Source organism: Balaenoptera acutorostrata, chromosome X (genome assembly GCF_949987535.1).
Source record: "Balaenoptera acutorostrata chromosome X, mBalAcu1.1, whole genome shotgun sequence".
In the NCBI taxonomy this organism is placed as follows: domain Eukaryota; kingdom Metazoa; phylum Chordata; class Mammalia; order Artiodactyla; family Balaenopteridae; genus Balaenoptera; species Balaenoptera acutorostrata.
Window position 1 is genome coordinate 18,339,998 of NC_080085.1, and position 19,943 is coordinate 18,359,940.

The 19,943-nt window shown below is 37.3% G+C and overlaps 1 protein-coding gene across 5 annotated transcripts in view; it reads left to right on the top strand.

Moving 5' to 3' along the window:
- The window catches only part of CNKSR2 (connector enhancer of kinase suppressor of Ras 2), a 263,361-nt gene that overhangs the window by 176,216 nt on the left and 67,202 nt on the right, over window positions 1-19,943 (top strand). The window lies entirely within an intron of this gene.

Genomic DNA, 19,943 nt, shown 5'->3' on the forward strand with positions numbered 1-19,943 from the left:
CCCAATACAGTTTGTAATGGGTGGGTGCAAGAAGTGTAGGAGAAGAACGGCCTTTGCCTTCTTGGGAAGTGAGAAGAGGCTTCAGAATGGGGAGCATTTGGGTGAAGAGTGAAAAGCAGTGTTTTTGTGGGAAGACGTATGAAGGTGTGCCACAAATGTGTGCGAATATGGCATGTTCCAGGGACTTCATGTGGCTCAAAATTACTGGTTCATTAAAAGTTGAAGGAAAGCATGTGAGAAGGGGCAGTAGATGGGCCCCTGGAGAGGTAGGTGGGGCTTAGATCAGGAATTTTATGATAAAGTACTTAGGCTCTTTCCTGTAGTAATAAAGAGCTACTGAAGAATTTTGACCTGGGGATTTGCATGATGAGATTGGCCTATAGGATCTCTCTGGTGCAGAGCATCAATCAAGAGATGTGAGGCCAAAGGCAGGGCCATTAAGGCCAGGTGGATGATGAGAAGCTAGGACAATGGCAGTGTGGAGGCTGAGAATCTTGTTAGCCAAAACATTCAAATCACAAAATCAACCCATTTTATGACATTTTGGTTAAAAGGGAGTTTGTTGTGCTTCTTATTAGAAGCCCTTGAAAAACATGGACTACAGGTTTTTAAGTGAGTTGAACAACTGTGTTTAGTGTACACAGCATCAAAAAAATTTAATCTGTCACTGCTGTGGAAGACAGACCATCTAGATATACAAGATGTGAAAGATATAACAACTCATAGTTGAGTTGCTTTCCTGAGTATATCTTTTAAATCATCTAATTACTTATTCGCTAGGTCTCTCATAAAACGAAAATGAAGAAAAATGTTTTCATATTTGGGTTGACATAGGAGTGCAGTTAGCACTCTTGGGTGCTCGTTCTTTATCCTCTCCTGTCCCCAGTTACATACCACCAGCCTCTTCCTCTCCAAGAGAATAATGCCCATATCAAAACCTGCTACTTTGAATAAGTGGCAAATCAGGTTATTATTTTTTCCATAGACGTTTGCAGTCATTCTGAAATCAATACTTGTACCTGTATGACGGGGGCCACTTTTGCTATCACTAATCAGAAATGCTATCTTCACACTGAGAAGCTGGTGTTCTAGTCAGAAGTAATAGCCTGAACAAAGATCTAAACATAAGAGACAGCTGGCCTATTCGAGAGGGAAGTTGGTAGAGAGAGATGAAGCTAGAGAGGGAAGAAGAGGCCACTTCACCCAGAGCGTGTAAACTATTAAAGTGTTTGGATTTGTCGTTAAGAGGAGCGGTAAGCCATTGAAGGCTCATTTAAACACTCAGCCTGTGCCATCCTGTCATGCACGTCCAGACAGGAATATACTGTGTGAGGAAGGAAAATAGCTGAGTCTTGTGGATTTTGAGAAATTAAATTATGGAAGACAGTAAAAGGTAAAACTGCTAATCAGGAATATTGTGAGTATTGGCTAGTATTGTCTATAAGTTGTTACCAACTTTCTGAAAGGCATTATTTAGTTAAGTGTGCAAAGAACCTGGTCTAGTAACTTCACTTCTAGAAGTTTATTCCAAGAAAGAAAGCAGAGCCTACCTTTGCCTCCTATTTTTATTCTATATCCTGAGTCTGTAACAGGGTATTTCCCAGATAGATGATATTTATCCCAACTAATTTTTAACAGAGAGACAGCACAGGGTAAGGAATATTGTTAATCATGGAGGAGGTCCTCCCATGTAACACTAACCCACTAATTTCAGAGTGAAAAGCTGGACATTTTCTAACTATTCTCTGGTTTAAAAGAAGCTAAATAATTGTTAGCCCCAAAGTGTATGTTCAATGTCTATAACCAGTGTTCAAAAAGAAAGAACATTCATTGGTGAGTTTTTTATTAGACTCTTAAGTTCCTTAGAGGACTTTACTTGCATTTATTTAGTACTTTTACAGTTATCAAGGGAGTTTCCACATTTGTTATGTCTTTTAAACCTCACGACAACCGTGTTTGCAAATGACAAAACTCAAACTCAAAAATGTTAAGTGATTTATCCAAAGCTGTGTTGCAAAAAAGTGTAAGAGTAAGGACTAGAACCCAAACCACCTACTGCAGGGATCTTTCCACACTCTGCCCTGGTCCTCCATGCATGGTAGGCATTGCACACACAAATGAATTTGTGCTTTAATAACTAAATGAGTGAATTTTGAAAAAGTTTCACTTGAAGAAACGTGTGCGCTCATATGTTGATTTTAATAACATTTCTGGTAGCTGGATTGATTTCTACCCAGGTTTCTCTTTTGCTCTATATTACTATTTTTTATTAGGTTCAGAAAAACATACAGAGCTACTGCTGTTATAAAACACAAGTAGTTATTCAGCATGATATATTACTGAGACTACAGGGTACTGTAGTTAAAATTGCCTGGACCTGGGAGGCAAAATAAAATATATTTAAATGATTGCTTTTTATATTTCACAGGAATTTTTTATTTTTTAATCTGTATATATGTACTTATTTAAAATAAAAGGATGTTTACTTATGTTAATTTTTTTAAAAACACAAGATCAGTATCAATATGTACTCCAGTCACCTTCATGATGAACCATTAATCTTCATTCTTACCAATTATTCCTTTGGATAGCACAACTATTTTTAATGAAATAGGACTTAAGTGGAAGAGGATTATAAAGATGGAATACTGAGTTTCGTAAGGCAGCTATCTCTGCTATAATACTAGCTCCATGTGGTCTGGGTTGAAATTTAGAGAAAATTTAGTTGAATTTAATAGCAGGATCATATCAGCATTAAATACCCTTAAACAATTTACTAAAGGTGTGTGTGCGTGTGCAGGGTGTTCCTTTTTAAGCTCCTAGATTATAATCCCCATTCGTCTATTCTGGAAAGCAGCCTAATAAAAATACACAAAGCCAGGCAAGTACAGTTTGACTTCAGCATGACTCATTCCTCTTAGCAATTATAGCAGAAATGTTTATATAATAATAAAGAAGATTTAGAAGTTTATGGTATTGTAAAATACATAATTTTTTTATTAATTCCATATATTTGTTATTCCAATTTATGTATTTTTCTTAAACTTATTTGAAAAGAAATTATTCACTATGCTCTAACTACCCTAATTATCACCAGTCTTTGCCACCTCTTTCCTTTTTGACATGTCCCTCCCTCTACTGAGAATGCTTCTACCCCATCTTTCCCCTGGCTGACTCCTATCTAAACCTGAATTTGCAGAGAGACTTTCCCTGACCACTACACCCTAAACTAAATCAGTTTCTCCTATTATAGTCTCTTAGCACCCTGTATATGTACTTCGAAAACTTTCTTATGATTCATAACTACGTATTTATTTGTGTGATTATCTGCTTAGTATCTTTCTTCACTATACATGGTAGGGAGGGCATGTCCGTGTCCATGACAGGAAAGGATAGTTTCTCCATTTTGTTCAGCACTATATTTTAGTACCTAGTCTAGGTCTAGTACCTTATAAGTGCTCAATAAAAATGTGATGAATAAATAAATGAATGAATGAGTGAGAGAATGTGACAGGAACTTCAATGCCTTTCTCAGTATCTCTCAGTTGATATCTTCAGCCTGCAAAAACAAGAGCCACCTCCATGACCAGCCCTGCCCAGCACAAGCTGACCTTCAGTTGGGGTGTGTTCATAGTGGGAACCACCAGGGACCTATTACCATAGGCCCAGTGTCCCATGTGCCTGGGGAGAGGCATAGGGCTCTGAATGTCTTCTATCATGTTTGTCTAGTCCACATGACTAAATTCTGCTTTGTTTTATCGATTAGGTTTCCATTTCACTCCAAAGATGGGAACTCTGCCCTTATTGGCGCCTCCTCCAGCGAGGGTTTGGCTGCTTTACTGATACAGACGACAGACCATGTGGAGCCTAACTCTGACCACCCACCCATTTAAAAGAGTATTGGAAGCACCTAGTAATTTACACTCACCATGTTGGGCTCCCTATTAAAGCAGGTCTCAGTTTGTACCTTTAATCAGGGTGATTTACAAGACTTCTCTGCTCCACAGGTGCCACCAGGGCAACAGGATTAGCTCCCCCTCAGCCTGGCCTCATCTCCTCCACTCCAGCTAGTTCTTGCCCTTTTCCTATCACTGCCCTCTCATTATGGAGGTCACAACATGCCTGTCAGCCAAGCATGTGATGGTATTTTTCAAAAGAGTATAACTTTATTTTACCTACTCACTGGTTCTCTGTCTGAAAATGTGGGAGTTGTTAGCTGCCAAAACCCTCGTCTGACCTGAGAGCACATGAAGCAAAGGCAGACAGCAGTGTCTGGTGTGTGTGTGTGTGTGTGAAATCCAAATGTAGTGAGGAAAGCCTTTAGATAAGGGATGATTAGATTCAGGACTTTTTTTTTGCTTAATATGATATACATATGACACCTTGCTCTCACATTAAAGCTGCTGAACTAAATCCAAAAACAAAATAATGATTTATTTTAAATCTACATGCTGAGAAGCCAGAAAAGTAAAATTTGATAATGGATCTAGGCAACATGCAGGTACACTTTCATAAACTGAATAATGTGATTTTAGGTGGCTTATTTAAAACAGATTTTGAGTAGGTGTTAAAAAATCTGGATGATTTGTTTCATAACATTCCAGCATTTGCGTGGCTTGTCTTAGTTATTTAGGATATAACTGCAAACACTCAGTTACTATTTCACTTCTGATAAGTACTTTTAGCCATTTCCATCAAATTGTGAAAGGATTTTTGGTGGAGCTTCTAGAGGAAGGAGGTGGAGAGCTGTTAAAAGACATCTTATTTTTAAAAATTTAACAAGTAAATAAACATTATGAAACAGACACTATTCTAAGTAATTTTCAAATTTTAACTCACTTAATCCTCGTAAAAAACCTATGAGGAAAGGTGCTGGTATTATCCCCATTTTACAGATTAGGAAGCTAAGGCACTAACAATAAGTAGTTAAGTGGTGGAGCTGGGATTTGAACATTGGCAGAGTTTCTCTCTCATACACCAGATGGGCAAGACTACCATCAACAGTAAACTTGTTCAATTCTATGCTGTTATTTCATGTAAATGGAAGATTTCTTGATTTAATATTTACTCCCATTACCATCTTACCCCACTTACTCATGTTTAGATATTTTCTCTGCCTACACACAATAATGAGAAAGTAAGGGAAAATACTTTTCTTTGTGAAATATTTAAATCTCAAAGTCTTTTTGTTTGTTTATTTAAAAAATTAAATATATAGAAGTATTTATCATTTATCCCAAGTGTTTCAAATTGCCCCTCAAAAAATAACATAATTTAGCAGAAACTCAACAGCAATTCTAGTAGTGCCAACTATCTTTAAGGCCCAATAAGTGCTGTAGAATATATATAAATGATAATAATATTGCCACTGCTACTACTAATAATAGCTAACATTTACCTATTGCTTACTAAGTTCCTATGCTAAGAACTTACATACGTTATCTCATTGAATCTTCAAATTGACCTTCTGAGGTTGCTACTATTATTATATCTATTTTGAAGAACTGAAGCACAGAGTTTACCTTGCTCATGGTCACACAGCCAGAAAGTAGCAGACTTGAAATATGAGTACAAGCAGTCTGACTCCAAAACTCACATTTTTAGATGAATAAAGCCATGTCTACTCATAAGGATTTTACCATCTATTAGAGAAGCCAGAGCTATTATTATCACAAAGATGAAAAATATGCTATATTGTCAGCCTATAAACATTTATAATTAAATTTATCTACAGTTATAAAGACTGGTTTGTCTAATATAGGCCTGTCTTAGCTGCATTGTTTCAGGATCAATGTAGCTAAAATAAGAGGGCAGTTAGTTTCAGTGGCTAGATAACCATCTCTGAGCTAACAATTGTTTATAATAACCACTTTCTCCAGGCTTTGACTTTACTCACCTAGATGGCAGCCATGGTACAGTGTGACATGATGTTTCTCCTCACCGGGGTGCATGCAGATATCCATTCTAAATATTATTGTATTCATATCATATGTATTCTCTGGTTCCTGTGGATGACTTCACAATTTCTAGAGTGTTAATGCCAACTTCGTAGTAGCACTGGCAAAGCCTACGTGGGAACAGCCGGGACTGTGACAAGTGTTTCCCATTGGAGCACTTCACTAGAGTAGTGATTCTCAAACTATTGGGCTGTCCTTAGCAAATGGCTCCTGGTGACTGAGGCTTTATGCGGAAATGGCAGTCCTTCCTTTGATTCTTATGGGCAAATAACACATAATTTCACAGACTTTAATTTTCACTTGTGACTAGATATTGCTTATTAGTAACCTACTAAATGATTTTAAAAGGTTATAAATTGAATAATCATAAAATAATGCATTAGTAGAGTTTAGTGAATATTCTAATTCACTATTTTTCCAAGATGCCTAGTACAGTACAGTTGTGCTCTTATTGCACAAGCCCAAGTGTAGATGGTTCTGGTTCCCACAGTTTTCGGGAGGAATGCTATATTGGTACATCATCGGGATTTTTTTAAGTTACCTATAGTTTTCAGTTGCTTTTTTTATTATAAATTATCACTAGACTATTGACTTTAGTTTGCTTTAGGTTGCTTGCTTTACCTTCTAGCATGTTGTAATTCACATTACCCAGGTTTTCTAAAAAATGATACTATGAATTATCCATACCCTACAGTACTTACAGACATATTCTATTGGTATCACCTAGTTAATTTTCCATTGGAAAGTAGGGACAAATGGACCACAGGGCCTACTGGCCTAAGAGGGTCACAATCAAAAATTGTTGAGACCCACTGCCTTAAATACAGTTATGTGGTTTTAAAAAGTAGAAGGAATGAAATCTTGGCTTTTCTTGTCTATAAATATGAAACAGTTTTATAGAATGCAAGTCCATGAAGAAGTCTAGGAGGAAAATTCACTTGTGTTTCCTGACCCATTTATACTAATAGTTATTTTAGTGAAAACCATTAAAAAAAATCATGCTCCTCCTCCACCACAACAGGTGTAAAAAGCATCTATTCACTAAGAAGGCATAAAAATGTTAAATTTTTTATGCATCTTAAATCTTATATGCATCTTAAATGTATATGCATTAAGAGATTCAAAATACTAGAAGCAAAGTCCAACAGAACTGAAAAGAGAAATTGACAAATCTATAATTATAGTTGAAGTCTTGAACACCCCTCTAAGTAATTCATAGAGCCACTAAACAAAAACCCAGCAAGGGTATAGAGTGCTGAACAACTACCCACCAACGGTATCTGACTCCCCAAAACATCAGAATACACATTCTTTTCAAGTGTGCATGGGACAGTCATCAGGATAGACCATATCTTGGGTCATAAGATAAACCTTAATTTTAAAAGAACTGAAATCATACAAAGTATGTTATCTAACCATAATGGATGGAATCAAACTGGAGATCAATAACAATTAACAAGTAAGTCTCCAACCTCTTGGAAATTAAAGAACGCATTTTAAAATAATCCATAGATAAAAGAGAAAATCTCAAGGAAAATTGACCTGAATGAAGATGAAAACACAACATATGCTTAGGGGAAAATTTATAGCACTAAATACTTATCTCAGGAAAGGAGAGTGACTTCCCTGTTGGTCCAATGGTTAGGACTTGGCGCTTTCCCTGCCAGGGCCCGGGTTCAACCCGTGGTCAGGGAACTAAGATCCCGCAAGCTATGTGGCATGGCCAAAAAAATAAATAAAAGAAAATGAGAAAGTTGTCACTTCAAGAAATTAGAAAAAGAACAACAAGAAATAAGCAAGCATAAGGAAGACAATAGAGAGAAGAAATGAAATTTGAAAACAGAAAACATAGTAGAGAAATTCAAAAGCTGTAAATTTTTTTGAAAAATCAAAAAAGAAATTGATAAATGTCTAGCAAGACTGACAAAGGGAAAAAGGAGAGAAGACTAAAGTTACCAGTATAAGGAATGATAGAGGGGTTATCACTACAAACCTCATAGACATTTAAAGAATAATAAGGAAGTACTATGAACAACTCTCTGCACTTAACTTTTAACAGTTCAGATGAAATGGACCAATTCCTCAAAACCCACTAGCTACATAACTCTCCCAAGATGAAGTAGATGATCTGAATAGTCCTATAACTATTAAAGGAAATTAATTAATCATTAAAAGACTTCCAAAAAATAAGTACAGAAATACTGAAAAAAAGACCAAGCATATTGCACTTTTATATTGTTTAAGTGCAAGAGTAATCCATTTGACTTTTATTATTATGTTCTGTGGTGCCTTTAAAGTGTTGGCAGCATGTAAAATATTTGATGTATAGGGCTTGTGACTTAATGGAATTCCTAGGAGACTGATTAAAATTCATAACTTTTATTAATTGTGAAAATATTGTTTAAATGTTTGAAAAATTTGTTTCATAAATTTTTTTAAGTTTAATAAATTAAGCATTATACAAACAAACAAAAAGATTCACTAATACGCCCTCACTCTTGAGAGAGGTTTCTGCTTACACTGTATAAAACAGATTATTTAAAGCCAGTCCTTTTCAGTTTTATGCTTGAACCAATGGGGGCCTCATTCTTCTAGTTCCTGGTTAGATAATAGCTGCCAGGAAGGAAAACACAAAATCTGGCTTAATTAGTGAGGCATCATGCAAAACAGGACACAGAAGAATTGAATTTGGAATTTATTAAGTTGAAATTTATTAAATTCAAATCTTATTACAAATTCCTTGTTGCCTTCTAAAAAATAAAATAAAACCTAAATTCTGATGAGAGGCCCTTGATCAGAGAGGTTAAAGAAACCCCATTCTCTTTCATGTTGTAGGCCTGTCTCTCCCAGTTTTATAACCTCAGAAAATGTCCTCAAGTTTTGTTGGGAGTAGACCTTTTTGCTCCCATAATCACTTCTACCCATATTACCTCACCACCATAACTCATTTCATCAAGCATCTCAGGGTTAATGAAACTCCAGGTAAAATTATTTTATCCCTAGAACTGTTTAAAACCTCTTCTGATTGAAGGGCCATAACCTATATCAAATTATCTTCTTCACTCAACTCCTAAAATACGTTACTTCCTAGATGGTTTCAGCACCATCCAGTTCTACAAAACTATAGGCCTAATGATTTGCTGTATATACCCAAATCTCATCCAAAGATTCCTCTTAATACACTACATGCCTGAGACTCTTGGCCCAGATCTCATGTGAGAATGAAGTTTAAGGCACAATTATTGACTACTGTTACATTCTGGTTTCTTGAAGATAACTTCCAAGAACAATGTTAAATTGTTTGCAGCCTTCAGGGATTCTTCTTTGGCTTTTGGCTCAGACAGCAACTGGCAGCAAGCCAAGTGCATGAGCTCAACCTAGAGTCTCAGTTCTAAATAATACTGCTAAATCTGTTTCTTAGCATCTCTACAAGTATCAGGTTAAGCCAGAACAGTATCCTAATAGACTTGAACCCAAAACAATCTGCAATGTTGAGAAATAGATGTGTTTCAATCCCTGTTCTTTATATGCAAATAATTTTAGATTAACTAGATGCAAACTTTCCTGAAACTCAAAATAGAATAATTTACCTTCTTGTGTTTTCTTTTATTATCATAAATTCACAGTGGCCTCAAGAGACAATGACTGTTGTATCTAACCACCTCCAGGTAGAAGGGCCCAACATTAAAGAAAAGAATTGTCTTTTCTAAGATTCAGATGGCCAAGAATAATGCTGTAGTTAATAGAACATGAGCTGTTTGAACTTAGACATATTTCTGAACCTCATTTTCTCATCAATATAAAGAGGATAATAATACTTAATTCACTCAGCTATTTCAGAAGTAAATCATACACTGTATATAAAGTTTGTTCCACTGTGCTGGGCACATAGTAACTATTCTTAATGCCATACAGAAAGGAAATGGATTCATTTACATGGATGGGGATTTGCTTCCTGATGAGCAAATCAGAAAGGCTTCTAGGACTAGAACATCTGTCCTCTTTGGGCGTTAATGAATGTATCGGCTAGGGTTCAGTCAGGGAAGCAGAAGCGCTAAGTGGCATGGAATAAAGGACTAGATCTTACTCCGTTGAGGAGCTGGTGAAGAACCTCAGCAGAGCCAGTGGTCATGAAGAAAATCTAGATGTGAAGCCAGGGAGAGCAAGACAAACTGGAATCCATGAGCACAGACTGGAAGCCTGCCTCCAACTTCAAAACGAAGCTGGTGCCCTTTGCCATGGAGATTTACAGGCTCCTGGTCCAGGACTTAGAGGAGCTGAAGGAGTTGCACACCTGGCTACTGACCCATCCCAGCAAGGTGAGCCAGCAGAAAAGTGGCAGTATGTGTGCGCTGCTGCAGTGACTGGCACCCTACGCTGACCTTCAGGGCAGAGAGGCTGCTGCTTCGCTTGTATTCTCCAAAATTCACACAAATTTACATTGGCCAGCCCTAACTAGCACCAGACAGGGAGAGGAATTCTGAAATAAATAGTTACAGCTTTGCTAAGTTGACATAGTAGATAACCACCACACTGAGTTTTCCTTTTCTGTTGGCACCACAGGTACCTGCCAGGTAAAACCTGCTTTGAAAATTCTAGTGACAATCTGTATGAGGATCAGTTGTAAAGTGAAAAAGTCTAAATGATCATAAATTTGGAGTGGACTCAAGGTGCAGCCTACCTCTATGGAGGTATCATCCCCACAGCCTACTTACTTAATTCCCCAGAGCATATAGGAAAATATAACTTCAAATTGTCTTTTATCTATCTTAAATCAAAAGATTGACTAGTATAAGTAATAATTAGGATAAAATGTCTAATTTACCTAAAGAGGTTTCTACTTGCTAAAACACGTAAGGCAATTCTTTAAAGAATTTCTTTGCACACTCTGTTTAAGGAAGAGTACCAGAAAAGTATGTACCTACACCATCTTATCTTCGCCAGTTGTTGAATCTCCTTCACTTAGTTGCGTTCTAGCATCGTGTCCTCAATTTTTATCAGATGGCTGGTACAAGAAACAGCCATATGAAATTCACTTCTTTGTTTGCTAGTAAAATATTTTTGAGGAGGTTGTATTTTTCCCTTGTGCCCCCCATATATATTTTTATAATTGGGTAAGAGCTTTGGCTCCCTGTGATTATGATGTATATAAAGTATCTGATACAGTGTCTGGCACTATGGTAGTGCACAAATATTCTTAGCATCCTTCCTCCAACCATACTACCAAAATGTCCTCACCAGTGGGCTGAGAACAAGCCAAACCCTAATCTAGGTGCATTTGAGGCAACGAGTTCTGCAGAAGTGGCAGCAAACATCAGGCCCTGCAGAAATCTAATTTTTCATATCTGAGCTTGCATAAATTGCTTGCTTTCTCTTACTCAGTTTTCTCATTTACAAAATGAGCATGGCACTGCAAAGAGGACTATGGAAAATGCCATCTAAATTGACAGCATCATGATGATTTGATTCCTGTTGCAAACACAAATTTTTTTAAAAAATCTCCCCATCAAGTTCTTTTCTCCCTTCTGTTAGATAAAACCAATTTTGCTTTTTTAGTCTTAAAATCATGTCATACTAGATGGTTCAGTATGGAAGAGAAGGAAGAGTATGATTTATCTCTCTGTTATTTTACTATAAAATGAATTGCATATAGTGACTTTTGAAACTTTCTAAACTTAACTTTGATTTTTATCCAATATTATCTTTGAGAGATTTTCTGTTACGGAAAAACAATCTCTGGATCAAGAAAACTGCAGCTAAAACTAGCAGATGTAGAAACATTTGAAGTGGTTGTCTGGGAGAGCTTATCTATTCTATAAGAGCAAAAATCTCAGAATAAGAGCCTGATAAACATACTCTTAGCCATAAAGGTATTTAGAGAAAAACTGTCATTCTTGGAACGAATTACAATGACATGGCAAGAATTCCATGATGAGAAAATATGTACAGTCTATCAGAGCAACAAACCTAGAAATGAAGGTGACCCAAAACTCTTTAGTTTCAGATTCTTTAAAATGAAGCCATAAAGTCAGTAGCCAGAAAATTTTCCAGTAATTTTGATTGTCATAAAACTGCTGACAAAATTATCATGCCATATACATTGACTTTATTTGAGATTCTTAGGTTTTGTACATTCTTCATTAGAGGTGATTCTTTTGTATTATTTTTTCTCTATTTTCTTTTACATATAATTTATTTCCTTGTCATTTAGTAGCCTTCAGGAGGCAAATCTGGTTCTCTCAATTTTTTCTGGTCATAAACGTTTCTTTGTCGTAAAAGATGGGCAAGCCTACCCTGATTTCTCTGACACCTAGATGTCGACATTTTGTCAAACAGAAGTGTCAGGAGCAGGCACTGTCCTAGTTCTGCTTTTCACCTATTTGAACTTTCTGCCTCTGTCTCATGTTGTACACATTAATCAAGCACCCCAAAATAGCTGTATCTAATATGGCTGGTGATAAGTACTTTCCATACATGGTGGAGCTTAAGCATAAACTAAGTGCCTTTCAGTGAATAATCTAGCATTGTGTTAAGATTGACACTGATTGCAGGTGTACATAATTCCTAAAACATCAGTAATTGGGTGTACATTGGTAACTAGCCATTTTTCCCTTTAAGTCAGGATCATGTACAGTTAGTGCTCTGTGAGATATTCTAAGAGCATCTGGTCCAAGTCTCTGGTCTTGCAGATGAGGAAATTGAGGTCAAGATTAGTTTCAGTGACTTGTCCATAGTCATATCGCTGGAATATGGAGAACTAGAAGTCAGGTCTCCAGATCACTACCACAGTATTGTTCTCCTGGTACTGCGCATTCCATTCTTGCTGAAACATAAACATTCAAAGTGTATCACTCCAGCTAGTGAGTTGAGAATAGGCTGGAGGTGGCTGGGGGTAGTGTGGAAGCAGGAAGACAAGATAGGATCTGGCCAATTCAGGTGAGAAATGATAGGGGCTTAGCCCTGGGTGCTAAAGTGGAAGAGGTGAGAAGGGCATGGACTCTGGATATGTTTTGAAGGGAGAGTGGACAGGATGTGCTGACAGATTGCATATGAGATACCATAACTCATAGCCTCACTGTCCGCACACATAGGTGGTCAGTTAACTGTTTGATTCATGCTTTCAATAGAAAATTATATGTCAGGTCCAGTGTTAGGAGTTGAGCAGAGAGTGGTGAGCTAAGCAGATGGTTTCTGCCTTTGTAGAAGCTAATGCAGTAGTTAAAAACCACATGTTGAGAAAGTGAACCAAGTAATTTTAAGGCATTGCATAATAATCAGCAGTGTATCAAGTGAAAAATTGCATAACACAATGAATCAGCTCCAAGAGATTTCTACTGTGTAAAGAATTAGTGGAGAGGCAGGCTTGCCTTATTTGGATCACTGATTTCCTCATCAGTATTGACATAGGGCTTTATGGTTGTGCTGAGTTCGATTAACACTGTTAATAGGTTTGGAATAAAATATGATTGCAGTCCCATTCTTGTCTAACTTGGCTGAGCCTTATTACCTTTCTGTACCTTAGTTTCTATCTCATTTGCAAAATTAAAATGTTAACATGAGCCTTCCTCTCATGAAGATATGATTAATGGTTGCCAAAAAAAAAAACTGTAAATCTTTTTTTTAAACCCACAGAGCAGTATAACTTGCTAATTAAAATCGACAAAAGCATGAAAATTAGAGATTGATAAGATGTTACTGGTTTGAATTATCTCCATTAATATAAAACTGTCTTCCTAATATCTTTTTATTTTATAGAATCTTTCCACATAGCAATGTACTTATATCACATGGGAGGTTTTCATAAATGGGTGTCTTCATGTCAGAAGCAGTTTTTCTTTTCTCTCACATGGTTACCATGACTACAGAATATTTGCTTGAGAGGCAGTATTGCACAGAGTGGTTAGAACGGGTTTTGGGATTGATAGACCTGGGTTTGAACTTTGACTCTGCCACTACCTGTGAGCTCCTGAGCAAGTTGTTTACTCTGTTTTCACCTCTTTGAAATGGTGTTAATGATCACCACGGAACAAATTTATTGTAAGGATTAAGATTGATAACTGATATAAAGTCCCTAATACTGTGCCTCACACATAAGCCCTCAGTAAATGATAATTATTACGATCCAAGAATGACAGTTCCTGTTTCCCAAGGGTGGTGACTTTTGTAACCCTTCCTAACCATTCACCACTATAATCGCTCTTCTTCCCACCTTACCACTTACTGTCCAATAGGAAAGGGGAATCGCCTTATGGAATCTTGTATAAGATTCACTTACCTCCCTCCTTCAGAATCTGATATGCATGATATTCTTTTGAAGAAACATTGACCCTGCCCAACCTGAGTTTGACCTTCTCTAAATTCCCCCCAATTACTGCCTTTTTGTTCTTGTTTGACTCATAATTTATTAGAATGCTTGTTATTTTTAAAAGCATGCTTATTTTTGAGTGTGTGTAGAGCCATTTTCAGTCAATATAAAGTCAGGTTAACTTTATTGACAGAATCCAGAGCAAGCTCACCCACTGTCCTCAAAGACCCAGCGTGCATGCAGTGCCTCATCCCCACCCCGTTCAGCGCAGAGTTTCTCTCTCATGCACTAGAATGGCAAGACCACCATCAACAGTAAACTTGTTCAGTTCTATGCTGTTATTTCATGTAAATGGAAGATTTCTTGATATACTATTTACTCCCATTACCATCTTACCCCGCTTGCTCATATTTAGACTTTTTCTGCTGACACACAATGAGAAAGTAAGGGAAAATACGTTTCTTTGTGAAATATTTAAATCTCAAAAGCTCTTGTTTATTTGTTTATTAAAAAGATTAAATATGTGGAAATAGTTGTCATTTGTCCCAAGAGTTTCAAATTGCTAAGCACCTTTTCTTATGTATAAGAAATAAGCTATTGGTTTGACTAGTCACTGAAGAAATCTTGGAACTTTGCAGAAAATTACAGTAAGAGGAAGTTGCTATATTGCAACAAGAGAGTATTTTGATTGCAAATTTGTCTGTAAGTGTGGCAATTTGCAACTTGAGAAGAATTTAATAGTAGCTGAGCTTTCAAAATGTAACACAGAAACTGTCATTTTCTTCCACAATTAAAATAAGTGCTTCTGAAAGTTTCAGGATAAGAATGACCCAAATTACCCTCCCCCTCACTTCCTCATCCAGAAGAGGGGGGAATAGAGTTTGAACAGAACATCTGTGGACAAAATGAAAGACAAATGCTCTTTTCAGGCAACTGTCTGAAAAAGGAATCTTTTATAGCCAAACAGAATACTGTTGCATGCATCGCCATGGTTAAGAAGAGGATCAACAATGCTTTCATAATGGCCTTTTATTTTAGCACATTCTATTTTTATGGATTGAATTGTGATTTCAACACATCCATTCATAATTCATCATATAATTATATGCATAAATATCTTTTGACACATTTAATGCGCTTTGCCCGCCACATCTTGAATTCAAATTTAAACTGTTAAGTGCACTAAGACAATCTCATTACAAGTAATGTTAAAGGAGATTGGATAAAAAGGAATTTTTTCTTATCTACCAAAAGGAACAGTCTACTAAAGAACAGAACATCAGTAATATGCTGTACCTGGATTACTGGAGAAAAGACACCTGGCTTGTTTATTTCCCACTGAAGGGCTTCAGGTTAAAACAATCAGTTAATTAAGACTACATCCTGTGTTCTTTGAGGGTGGTTTGTTCAACTTTTATGCACTCAACCAGTATTTATTTAGTACTTCCTCTGTCTTACACAGAGGAAGTGCTAAAATCCCTGTTCTAGTCAAAGGATAAAACAGTGCATAAAACAGTCAGAATTCCTCTTCTTTCATATAGTTTATATTTGGAGGGAAGGCTGAGTAATAAACAAGAAATATACGTACTTTTGGTAATGTTAAGTTCTAAGGAAAGAAATAAAGCAGGGAAGGAAAACAGGAAGTGTTGAGGATGATAAGGATAACAATTTTAGATAGGGAAGCCTGGGAAGAATTTACTAAAAAGGAAGCATTTGACTAATGATCTGAAGGAGGTAAGGGAGTAAGCCACAAGAGTATTGCTACCAAACCCAGGTTCGGCTGCTTGCTGCTCATAAGCCAATAATTCGAGAGGCAAGTGTCAGTAGAAAGGAAAGGTGCTTTAATCAGAAAAGCTGGCAATCTGGGGAGAAGGTGGACACGTGTCCAGAAACCAACTCTGAAGATTCTGGTCAGCCCTGACAGTTTTTAAAGGGAAAAATGGGGCTGAAGAATCTCAGTGAATCATCAAGGCAGGAGGTTGGGTTCTGCATCATTCTCCATTGGGTGCAGACTGGCTGCCTCTTTCTTCACATGTTATCTTGCCTGCATGATCTGCCTGCAGGATTGCTAAGGGAGCTTTTGGGGGTAGAGAGCGAGTCATTTTTTAACTGCTTAATTCTTCATTCTTTCTTCTTTTTATCTAGGAAAAGAATCAACAAGTTAGACAAGGCATGGTGTGCATTCAGGAGAACATAGGTCAGGAGTTAGTTTCAATTGCTTAGTCATCTCATTCTTATAATTAGGTTATTTTAAGGTTAGAGGGGAACAGAAATGGGCCAACAGGAAAGGGGCAAAAGAGCTGCTTTCAGTATCTGAGCAAACATTTCAGACAGAGGGAACAGCAAAGGTATAGGCCCTAAGATGGGACTGCACTCAGCAGAATCTAGGAACAGCAGGTGTGGCCGGAGCAAAGTTAGTAACAGGGGCCAGGTCATACAGGGCCTTCAGGGTCAGTGGAAGGATTTGGGCATTTATTCAGAGTGAGATGAGAAGCCATTGGAGAGTTTTCATGATCAAATCATATTTTAACAGGATCACTCTGGCTCTTATGTTAAAAATAGAAGATGTGAGAGCAGAGGAAGGGAGAACAGTGAGGAGATATTTTAGTGATGCAGGTGAGGGATGATGGTGGCTTAGACCAAGGTGATAGTAGTAGTAGAGATGGTAAGAAAAAGTCATATTGTAAACATACTGTGAATACAGAGCTGATACAGCTTGCTGGTGGATTGACTATGGGCTATAAGAGAAAGGAAAGAGTCAAGATTGACTCTAGTATTCTGGGTGTGAGCCACTGTGGGGAGAAATGGAATTGCCATTTACTAAGGTATAGAAGACTAGGAGAGGAGCAGATTCGGTTGATGGGTGGTAGATATCATGAGCTCAGTTTTGTACACATTAAATCTGTTGAGTTAGGCAGCCTGCAGCTCAGTCAAGAAATCCCAATTGACTATATAAATTCATAAGTAGCTAAAGCTCAGAGTTTGTAAACATTCTTAGGGAGAAAGTTCAAAGAATTTTCACCCAGATGCTCACTACAATAAACAGAAAGTGCTAGTGATGGTGTTAGAAAGATTTTATTGAATGATGATTCAGGAAAAAAGATAAAAATATGTTTTTTAAGAGAATGGACCTTCACAAATGTTTACAAAAGGAGTCTATTTTTGGTGGTCAGTAAGCCTTATGAGCTTATACTTTGAATTCTCTCTCTCTGTCTCTGTCTCTCTCTCTCTCTCTCTCTCTCTCTCTCTCTGTCACACACACAGACACACACACCCTACCCCAAACACAAAAAGATACAGTTATGGTCAAAAACAAGATCTAGTCTCCAAGGACTAGAAGAAAGAACAAAATTGCACACAACAATAAATGGGAAGTAAAGCCATATACGTGGTAGGCTCTGAGTCCAGAAAGAGCTAGAAATGACTGGGAGTCTACTCTAATGGGGATCAGAGAACAAATGGACCACAGCTATGTCAGGAGACTGAAGATTGACTCACTGGGTGAAACCAACTGGGAAGGCAAGAAGAGCTTCCTCACCCACGAGTATAAGGAGGTTGAAAAAAGATACAGCAATTGACCAGAGTGCTGACTCGTATAAAGGTGATTCTTTCCTTAGTAAATGGAAATTATGGGAAATCCAGAAAACCCCTTAAAATAAAATTTGAAATAATAACAAGATGATTAAGAACACTGAATATTCAGAAGCACTAATACCAACTAGACATCCTGGATGTGTAAAATATAGTCAGTGAAATAAACACTCTGTAGGTAAGATATACTTCAGACTGTATAAAATCAGAGAGAGAATTAGGAAATTGGAAAGCAGAGAATGAATTCACCTAAAAAGCATTGCAGAAATATGAAAGATCCATAGATGATAAATTGAGAGGTACCAACATAAGTCTAGAGACAAAAAGAGAGAGACTAGTAAAGAAGGCCCTTTGAAGAGATAATGCCTGAGAATTTTCAGAATTGAAGAAATAATACCTTCAAGTACAACACAATGAATGTGAAATGGGATTAATTAAAATCAGTTATAACCTAGACACATCATAGAGCAATTGCAGAATATCAGGGATAAAGAGGAAAATATTTTAAAAGCTACAGAGGGACTAAAGACAAATTATAACTAATGACAGAGTAGCTACAGATTTTTTTTTAATTTATTTATTTATCTTTTTTTTTTGGCTGTGTTAGGTCTTTGTTGCTGCGCATGGGCTTTCTCTAGTTGCGGCGAGTGGGGGCTACTCTTCGTCGCGGTGCATGGGCTTCTCATTGCAGTGACTTCTCTTGTTGCAGAGCATGGGGCCTAGGCCTGCGGGCTTCAGTAGTTGTGGCATGCAGGCTCAGTAGCTGTGGCTCGCGGGCTCTGGAGTGCAGGCTCAGTAGCTGTGGCGCACGGGCTTAATTGCTCCACGGCATGTGGGATCTTCCCAGACCAGGGCGTGAACCCGTGTCCCCCGCATTGGCAGGCAGATTCTTAACCACTGTGCCACCAGGGAAGTCCCTAGCTCCAGATGTTTTAAGGGCAATGATAGATGCTAAAAGAAAATAAAGTGATATATTCAGAATGCAGAGGGAAAATTATTTTCAACTCAGAATTCTATACCCAGCTAAGGTATTATTTTATTTAAGAGTAAAGGGTTTTTATATTTTCAAACATAAAAATCTAGAAGTGTTTGCTACTCACAGACTGCTATGAAAGAACTTCTAAAGGACATACTTACTTGAGCATGAACCAGGAAGAAGGGTGATCTGAAACTAAGAAGAAAAATACAGAAATAAAATATATTACAAATTTTCTGTCTCATGAGAAAAACATTCATCATCATTAAAGCAAAGATTCCAGGCCTCTTTCTTTTTTAAGTTGGTCATAATACCTTATATGATCTGCTATGTTATCCATTATAGTCATGTATCTGTTCTTAATGTCTTGCTCTTGTTAAATATTTCATAATATCACTAGAAACTGGGAAAAATGATACCAATTAAATATCTGTCACTCAGAATGAATAATTCCATCAGTTCTACTAGAAAAGACTACACAAGATTGTAAATCTGCACCTCAAGGTATTTAATCATACTTGCTGATAACATGAGGAAACCTTCACTGTCAGGATTTATTTATGTGTATGAATAATGAACAATTTCTGATACAAGTTTTTAAGGAATCTTTGAAAATGAATCTGTTTCAGGGGTCCCCAAATCACCCACATGTCCAGTGATTCACTAGGACTCAGAAGCCTCAACATATAGTTGTACCCACAGCTAAGATTTTATTACAGTGATGTGGCAAGGGTATACAGCCAGATCAGTAAGGAAAAAAAGATACCCATGAAATCTGGAGAAATCCATGTGCAGGTTTCCTGTGCTCTCTCCTTCTCATGACAGATCATGCAGAGGGCACACTTCCCCAGCAGCAAAAATACAGTCACATGTGTGTAGTGTCTCTGCTTCAATGGGGAGCTCATTGAAGACTCAGTACCCAAGGATTTTAATGGGTTGGTTACATAGGCATCCTCTGCCTAGCAACTACTTTTCCTTTCCTGAAATGAAAGCAAGTGTTTAGTCCCCAGGTGGGCAAAATCATCTTATCGCTTAGGGAAGCTTCATGTCAGTACAGGGAACTGTTTACCAGCCAAGTTCCCAAATGTCAGCCGAGGGCCAACCTGCTATATTA